This window comes from Bombyx mandarina, chromosome 01 (genome assembly GCF_030267445.1).
Source record: "Bombyx mandarina strain Sakado chromosome 01, ASM3026744v2".
In the NCBI taxonomy this organism is placed as follows: Eukaryota; Metazoa; Arthropoda; class Insecta; order Lepidoptera; family Bombycidae; genus Bombyx; species Bombyx mandarina.
In genome coordinates, this window is record NC_143208.1 from 8,739,778 (window position 1) to 8,749,586 (window position 9,809).

The window sequence follows — 9,809 nt, forward strand, 5'->3', positions numbered from 1 at the left end:
CTTCCCAACATCGGTGGATGCAGCGCCGGTATCCGGCGACTACCTGGGGGTGGTGCGCAGTATGGCCCTGTACGGTGCTCCCGTGTGGTCGCCCGCACTTACCGCGCGAAACGCGGCTCTGCTGCTCAGAGCTCAGCGGGCGCTCGCGGTGAGGGTCATCAGGGGGTACTGCACCATCTCTCAGGATGTGGCCTGTGCCCTCGCTGGATCCTTACCGTGGGACCTCGAAGCCGAAATCTTGGCCGCGACATACGGACGGAGAACACAGTCCTCGACATACGGACGGAGAACACAGTCCTCGACATACCGACGGAGAACACAGTCCTCGACTCGGGAACGGACATCCGGCTCGTCGGCTGTCGATCGGTGGAGGCGTGCTGCGCGTAGTCTGGCGTATGCCAAATGGAGAGAGCGCTTGCTGGAGGAGCTCGGCCGAACTTCGGCCACTCGTCAGCGCACGCTCGCGGCACTGGTGCCTGTGCTGGAGGCATGGTCGGACGCGCGACACGGCGTGCTCTCCTTTCGCTTCACCCAGGTCCTTTCGGGGTATAGATGCTTCGGGAGGTATCTGTGGAGAGTCTGCGGAAAGGAGCCACATCCGGGCTGCCACCAGTGCGGGCACCCGGACGTTGACGCTCAGCACGCGCTAGAAGCGTGCCCACGGTGGGAGCACTCGCGGCGAAACCTCTACGCGGTGCTGGGGCAGGACCTCTCTTTGCGGGCTGTCGTCGCCCGTATGGTAGAGGACCGGAGTTCGTGAGAGGCCATGGCCGGGTTCTGTGATTTGGTCATGGCGCTTCGTGAGGCTGAGGAGCGTGAAAGGAAATGGGATCCTTCTTCAGCTTCACAGCGCAGAAGGCGGGGTGGACGGCGCGTGCGAGAGGCCTCCGCTCAGCCCCCGTAGGGACTATCGAGTGCCGGGTGCGGGGGCGCCAGGCACTCGACTGTTGGTTCGGTGGTGAAGCGGTGCAAGGTGGCTCCTGGGTGCCGCTTACGGTGTGTCTCACGAGACGAAGTCCTTTGGAATTTTCCCGGGGATGAGATGCCGTCTTACCATTAGTACGGGTACCGGCTAAGGCGAGACTTTCGGCGCGCACCGCGGTACCGTAACTTTCGTGTAGTCGGTGTGGTGGAGCTCAATGGGGTTTAGTCGGTAGTCGTTCTGCAGGGCAAGTGCTTCGCGCGCCTTTTTGAAGGTGTAGTCTCCTGTGAGAAATTGGGGGAGGTGAAGGACCTCGGCCCTTCTCTTCTCCCCTTCTTCCCCTCTGGAGGCGCCGGAGTCCCGCATAGCCCGGTCCGTTACCTACCTCGACCGGGTATCCGTAAAAAAAATATTCAAAAAAAAAAAGTCCTTCCACAGGATGGATCGACGACCTATTGATTGAGGTTCGCGGGGATCCGCTGGATGCACGCAGCACAGGACCGATCTTTGTGGCGAGGCTTGGGAGAGACCTAGGTTCAGCAGTGGACGTCCGTGGGCTGATAAAATTAGTAGTTCGTAGGTAGTAAAATCACGATATGAGATGTAAGCTCCGAACGGGGTTAATTTAATTAATTTTCATTGGCGATGGCTATGGGCGTTGTAACTATTCTTAATCTGGTGGGCCACATACTTTTATATCTTTGACATGAGTAAATTGCAATAGTCTAATACAATATTATGCAAAATATTTCATAATGAATACCACTAGTTATAGTTTTATGGATAGCTATTTTATGGACTTCGTAGCAGTGACAGCAACTGTAATTTATAACTTCAACGCTATCTGTCCTCGATCTGTTTTATAATTACCAGTTCGTGTTCGGCTGACAAAACCACAAAACGTACTTATTCATTTTTGATACTACTCGTAAATAGTTTCGAATGGTTATTTCCTAAACCACAATGTTTCATGAAGGTGACATTTCTCAAAGGAATAAATCTCGGTTAATAAATGCTTCCAATGGAAAAGATGATAAATCAGTTAACAAAAATTTCTGTACTAGAAAATTTGTTGAGTTTTGTAGAAGAACGGACTTACATGGCTATAAATATATAGTAATGGAGGGTATCAGCACTTTTGAAAGGTTTGTACTTTAAAATATTCAGTTTAATTGGTTTCCGGATGAATTTGCAATTCCTATGTTGAGTGTGGCGGTATATTGTGACAATACACCAGCGGTCGGGGAACTTTTTAAATTATTACCCCAAAATATTTTTGTGTATGTTGATATTACCCCATGGCGAAGAACAAAAAAAAACGAAATCGCTTCTTTTTAGCATCTTTCATATTATAGCCCCCATGATAATTTGAAATCACAACGATTCTAAAGAAGTTTTACTTCAATATATACTTTTTACTCACAAAAGTTTCATTTTTACTCCCTAAAATTTCATTTTACCCCATTTCGGGGTAATTTACCCCGGTTCCCCGACCGCTGCTCTACACTGTTAACTAAAACCTACCCTGCAAATTATGTTGATCAATTTTATACACAGACTAGGAGATAGGACATGTGAACCATATAATATAAACAAATTATTTAAATTTATTACATTAAATTTTTACTTCCTTAAGTAAATGAGCTTACGATTTTCTTAGTAAGAGGTTACTGGTTCAGAAGTCTCATTCTGAACACGCTTATTAACTTCATGTGTAGGTACATATGTTAGAACAAGGGAGCTGCCGTCACTTCGCTTCGGGAATTGTAATTTATTATTGATCTTATTGAATTTTCTCTCTTCATCTTTCATAATATCGCGCGTTGTTATTCATAGTCATAACTATTCAAAAATTTTTGTCCAAATGATGTAGCGTAAAAGACAAAGTTTAGCTACCTACTTTAAATACCAGATGCGATAAAAGTATTTATTTTGATATAAGGATCAATTTGTTACTACTGTATGTGCGTTAAATAATTTTTATCTATTTGTATTGTATTTATGGCTCGTCATTTTGGCGATAATGGCTTACGCATAACAGATAAATATATGCTGTTGCGGGTATTTTGTTGTAGGACTATTTAAGATCATATTTCCATTATAGATAATATGCGTATAACATCAACTGTTTTTGCAGCGCACGCCAGAATATCTCGCAAATGACCTTGATCTTTATCGTTATATTTTAAGTGCTCACACAACATGTTTATAAATTATAGCCTATGTGTTATTCTGATGTGTAAGGTATATTATTGTAAAGTTTCATCAAAATCCATTCCATAGTTTTTGCGTGAAAGAGTAACAAACATACATCCATACATTCTTACTAACTTTCACATTTATAATATTGGTAGGATGTATGTTAGAATGTATGTAAGTATTATAACGAAAGTTTTGAACCTCTTATAAAGCGTCGCACTAACTCGACATTTGGCATACAAGGACCGGTGACAATTCATAATTTAAAAAATATCTTCCTTACTAGGATAATCAGGATAAGGTTTTTTTGTTGGGACTAGCTCCTAATTTTAACAACAAAGCCAAATTAAATCGCTGCGCTGTACAAATTAATAGCTTATTAATGACATGTTGACGTTTAATTGTAACGCCACATTGAATTAATAATAGTTTAAAAAAACTAAAAAATATGTTTTTCTAGAAAATCCAACTACAAATAGAAAATAAATTTATTGTAAAGAAAACGAAGCGTGCTTAGATAATATGAAAATGTTAATCTTTCTACTCATATCTGTCAATAAAATGTGTATAATTATTGACACCACGCACCCCACGGTTTGGGTGATTGTACTGATAGTATAGATATTATTTGAATATTGAACATCAATCTAATACTCGTACTATTATATAATATATATGAAATATTAGAGTAATCATCAACGATTTTATAAATTGCCATCGATATAGGTGCTGTTGGGCAATATCTGTAGCCGTGAGTATTGTCTGCGCGGCATATTTCGTGGTGACTGCCTACAGATGGTATGCTCGGAATCCCATTGTTACAGTAAGCACTTTTGTTTTCGTTTGCAATGACGGTTGATGTAAATCAACATCTTTGTAAAATGAACTCTTTTTCGGGCCGGTTCGAATTTCTGACGAGGTTCGCGCGCATAGAGGTTCGCGGCTCATGTGGTACTCAATGGCCGTAGACAGACGTCCATACCCGATCCTGTGAACCGAATGGTTAACAGTCGACGTAGCCCTAAACACGTCATTGCGGATCCTCATCATTCCCAATCCTGCGGACAAAATGGTAAGCAGTCGATGTGGCCCCAAACACGTCATTTCATGCACCGGTCATCGTTCTCGTCGAATCCGTCGCTTGCGACGAAGGGCTCGACGAGTAAATTAACCCTGAGACACAGCCCACTGAGTTTCTCGCTGGATCTTCTCAGTGAGTCGCGTTTCTGATCCGGTAGTAGATTCTGCGAAGCACTGCTTTTGCTAGGGCCAGTGCTAGGAACACTCTCGGTTTGAGCCCCGTGAGCTCACCTTGCTCGATTAATGTAGAATAAGCACTCGAGGTTACTAGAATAGGTGAAAAAAAAGTGCAGCTAACGCCAAGGACGTTGGGGCAATAGCCGACCACTTTAAGCTTTATACAAAATCTTAAAAAAACTGGTGTAATTATAATATGTACGTAATATATATCTGTATGTTTTAGGTAATAGAGAGTACACAAGGAGCTATTTGGGACGTACCGTTTCCAGCAGTCACTATTTGTGATCTTAATCTAGTCTCAAAAAAGGCGGCTCATCGTTTCGCAGAAAATTTGTTAGTATTTATAATAACAATTTTAAAAATATAATGTGAAAATGTATCATGAATAGGTAAATTTGTTTATAGTTTATTTCCGTGTTCTAAGTTGAATTTTGACTTATTAGTGTAGGCCTTTTTCATTTACCTAATAAATATAATTGTTTATTCATGCATAGCGTTGTATCGTTATTTGATCGACAACTATTGTTGTTCGAAAGTTTCAGTCTAAATCTACGAGGAGGGATTAAAAAGTTGTGAGAACTCCTTGGTAAGAAAAAAAAATACTGGCAGGCATAGCTCAGATACATATTTGTAATATTAATAAAGAAAAAAATCTTCGATTCTCTTTTGTTTTTTCTAAATGTAGTCATTTGTTTGCTTCGTGTCAGAACGTGTTCTCAAAAATGGAGTAAAACGAAGTGTGGGCCGTTATTAAATACCTCTGTTTAAGAAAGTTAACGGTGCAAGTGATGAACGAGCACGGAAGACAAACATCGTTGCGGCCGTCCATCGACGTCAGTCACTCAAGAAAATGTTGCGAAAGTCGAGAAAATTGTATTGATCGATCGAAGAGCTATCATCCGATACTTATATTACGACACTCATATGCTTCCATATTCATATTCAATCCATATTGAAACAATCTTTAAATATGAGAAAAGTCTTCGCAAGATGGGTGCTGAGAATGCTGACCGACAGTCAGAAACAAAATCGACTTGACATTTCGAAGATATTGTTGGAGAAGTTTCAAGAAGATTCTCAAAACTGTTTATCTCGTTTCGTAACAATGGACGAAACGTGGGTCCATCATTTTGATCTCGAGACAAAACAGCAATCTTCGCAATGGAAACGGCCATCATCACCGACCCCGAAGAAGTTTCGTGTCGTGGCATCGGCTGGCAAGGTTACGGCCTCAATATTTTGGGACTCAGAAGGGATATTGTTGATTAATTACCTGGAGCGTGGAACCACTATTACAGGTCAATATTAGAGGGAAACTTCGAAGGGACGTGCTGTTTCATCACGACAATGCATCCACGCACAGGTCGGCAGTTGCAATGGCTGTCATTCAGTAAGTTGGCTTCGAATTGTTTGACCACCCCCCTTATTCAGCAGATCTGGCACCTAGCGATTTTTATCTGTTCCCCAAATTGAAAGAATACTTAAGGGGAAACAGGTACGAAGACGATAATGTGGTGATGGATGCCGTGGAGAGCTTTTTGCAGGACCAAGACATAGCTCTTTTTGAAAGGGACTGAATCCTTGGAAAAGCGCTAGACTCGGTGTGTAGAGAGACTCGGATTATGTAGAAAGATAAATTATGAAGTTATCAATAGTCGTTATATTCTATCTCATTTTCACTACCTACTTTTTGATCCTCTTAGTATATAGAATTCAGTTTTGAAATTTATATAATTATGTATATTTAAAAAAAAGGTGTCACGTTGTTTGTTCGCGATTACTTTCTGAACTAGTGAACCGACTTCAATGAAACTACACACATGTGGGTAGTTTGGTCCAATTTGAGAAATATGATGGTTTTCATCTCAGTTATTAATTACATTACCTACTTTTTAATAGCAAATTGTTTAATATGTGTCAAAAGGTAATGACTCCGTAAGTTTCTAACAGATGGCAGTATAAGCTAAATTATCGACATGATGCTCTAGTGACCGGTTTGTTTAGTATTTAATAGGTGGCGCTGTGGTAGAGATAAAGAGATCAACCTTAGATTGTCTCTAGTTGAATAAGTGTTCGGATGTAAGCAGCAAATCACAACCCAAAATCTTACTAAAATAGCGCTAGCGTTGAAATGTGCGAGTTGAAAAAGTTTCTAAAATAGCTTGGCGCTATCTTTAATATAATAAATAGCACTTGCCACGATGGTGCAACCCTAATTGGTCATTTTTCGACGGAAAATTTTTCATACAAAGAGATTGCGCTCCTTACCTTTTCTCTCCATCATATATGCTACATTTTGTTCATTCAATGTTTTTTCTCTTTCGGTGCCTAAACTATTAACCCGATTGCGATGAAACTTGACAAAGTTAATAATAATATGTAAGTACGATCAACGTACAATAGATGGCTCCATAGTTTTAACAACTCCCCTGGTTGAGCCCTTGCTCGCTCACTTGTCCTGGTGAAAGTGAAAAGGCATTCGAGCATCAATAATAGATGTTTTTCATAAAACTGGCATTTTATTTTATTGAAAGACACACCTTATTATTTTATTGAAAACACGTTTCGAGGTACAGCTGATCGTCTGATTACAGAAAGCAAAATTTTAATGAAAATTAATCTTTAATTACCAAAACATGTCATTAAATACATATGTATATGTTTTTTGTTTGTCCTCAAATGATGTCATCATTAATTAGTATTATTCAAATCGATACTTTAGGTAGTAACTACTGGTACCTACCTGCGCGGACTCACAAGAGGTCCTACCACCAGTTTTTACAGTCTTCGCACCATTTTCATACGCGTAGTTTTTATTGTGGTGCCAATAGATGGCGTGGATAGCGGATTGAAGAAATAAGGAAAAGGAAATCCCAACATAACAATCGTAAAATTTTCTCGGGGATATAGTACTTAATTGGTAGAAAAAAATACATTGATAGAAGGATTTTTTATTGCCTTGTAGGCAGACAGCACTCGGCCCGTCTGATGGTAGTTACCGAAGCTCCTGGACGTCAGCAATACCAGGAACACAGCCAAGTCACTGCCTACCGCTGAGTACTCTTCGCGAGCCTTCTTTCAAGAAGGACGTTAATGCGCTCGAGGGGTCTGACCGGTCACCCTTCCTTCCCGTGATAAAAATTTCCAGGAATCGGCATTACAAATTTATTTCGTTTTCATACTTGGAGTAGAGTGTAGACTGTAGAGTAAAATGTTTTTTAGAGTAAAGAGTAAATTTTTGAGTAAAATTAGAATGTATTCGTGTTTTCAAGCGTTGGTTAGTTAAAAGCTATCATTGCCTCTGTGGGCTCCATGAATCAAACTTTCATTAAGTCTTTGATTTTTTGATAATATAAAGAAATATCGTGCTATGCGATCCAGACTGTTTGTAAGATGGATCCACCAAAAACGGCTTCGTTTTGGGTGCGGTGTGGGCTATGGGGCTGTTAGGATGCGACTTCTTCAACAGCTTTTTTTTGTTTTTTGTAATATCACAAAGCAAAAAAATATATAGCATTCAACTCAACATTAACTGTCTGCTGTTATTCAAATAAAACGGAAGAAGAAAACCGAAAGAGGAAAAATAATGTTTTTATGCTTTCCCTTCGAATAGTTCGCGCATAAAGCGATTGCTTTCTTTTCGCAATGTAATGTACACCTACGCTTTATGTCATACAGGGCAACAAAGTTTTCTAATTTTGAAAATGGGAATGTACTTTTGTTTGTTTTTCTCATACTAGTCCCTGAATTATCTCACATTAATTTTATTTTATTTTGTAGGCAGCGGCTTGGCTCTGCCCCTTGCATTGCTGAAGTCCATGGGCGACGGTAACCACTCACCATCAGGTGGGCCGTATGCCCGTCTGCCTACAAAGGCAATAAAAAAAAAAAAAAAATTCATACCGGTAATTTATCGTTTTCTTTTCAGTTGATAGCCTGCCGGGTTTTCCTTGCTGATCGCAGTTGGAATTCCTTCTTCAAGTCGACATGTGTTCGTGTTGCATACGATGAACTTTAACTTATGCTAAAAACTATTAACCCGCAATTTACCGCCAACATGTATTAATCATGTAATCATCACATTATTATAGTATTTAAAAAAAAGCAACCATCTGAAAATCATAGACATATGAGCACTCGATATGTTTTATATCGCTCTTTTTAGCACAGAAAGTACTAAGTTTCTAGGAAAGGATTTCTAAGCACCTGCTACCTATGAATAAAATAATTATTTCTTGTTATAAATTTTATACTTTATCAAATTGGTCATCTTTTTATATAATACTTATTGCTCGTTGTGTGGTTATTTTCAAAGTAAGCCAATTAAAAATAAAAAATAAAATGACGTCGGACAACATGGGTCATCGCTAGTTGAGTTTCTTTTTGGAAAACTCTCAAAATTGTAATACTTGTTTTAGGACATTACCAGGCGACGTAACTTTGGATTTTATTTTAAACACAATAAAATTTGCGCCCACCTTACATTCTTCCTATGGTGCAGACCCGGAACAGAGAAAGAAGCTTTACAAGTTGCAGAGTGTATTGGATCTTAACCAGATTGCTATCGAAGAAATGTATAGAAGAGTAGGTATTAACTCTCATATTGCAGATGTACTTGACCTACACTGTTGCTTGTTATTTTATTGTTTGTACTCTGTGCACCTGTTGAATTTATGTAGATGTAGGAACTCAATGTCACAGGCATTCTCTTCTATGTGCTTAGTGCGAGTTTTTTAACGTTCTCGATAGCGTAAAAGTTAGCTTATATTTGTATGGAATGGGATCGTTTACGTACGTTTGCCGCTAGGGCCGCTGTTCCAACTGCATACAAAACTGGCTTAACTTTTACGATGTTGAGAACGTTAAAAAACTCGCACTAAGCATACTGGTCTACTTTAGAATGATTCAATGACAGAGCGTGGTTGGTCGTATTTTTCGACACAGTTCACGTTTTCGTAAGGGTAAGTAGTAGGTTTTTTTTTCTTCTTCTTCGTTGGTAGCCTAACGGGCTTTTCCAGCTATGCGCAGACGGGTAAGTGTGCTTACGGGTTCAACCTGTGAGAATTTACTGCCCTTGCAGAATCAGCGCTATGCAGAATCTAGCACTGAATCGGAATCGTGACCCACTGAGAAGATCCGCCGAGAATCTCAGTGGATTGAGAACGATGACCGGTGCTTGATGAGCCTAAAAGCACCTAGAGATGATCCGGGGATCCAATAAGACATGTTTTTGGCAACGGCGGCTAAAATAAAGGAGTAATCGGGTCTTCTGAGTTAATTCTGAGGCGGTAGATGAGCTCAAGTCTATAATAAACGTTAATATTTTACACGTTCGTCTCAACGTATGTAACGAATATTTATTTATTAATGGGGTGTACCCCTGGACAGATTTAGAAGAATGTCAAAGAAATATTGAATTTATCGCGCT

The 9,809-nt window shown here is 40.2% G+C and overlaps 1 long non-coding RNA gene across 2 annotated transcripts; it reads left to right on the forward strand.

Moving 5' to 3' along the window:
* The first annotated feature begins 1,585 nt into the window (after positions 1 to 1,585).
* Positions 1,586 to 9,529, forward strand: LOC149503523 (uncharacterized). 2 transcript variants are annotated; one of them, XR_016325036.1, is made up of 4 exons: positions 1,586 to 2,067; positions 3,848 to 3,944; positions 4,605 to 4,714; positions 8,800 to 9,529. It is a non-coding gene; the product is annotated as an uncharacterized LOC149503523 (long non-coding RNA). The 2 variants fall into 2 exon arrangements; XR_016325026.1 differs by lacking the exon at positions 8,800 to 9,529 and having other exon boundaries at positions 4,605 to 5,261.
* Positions 9,530 to 9,809: the final 280 nt, after the last annotated feature.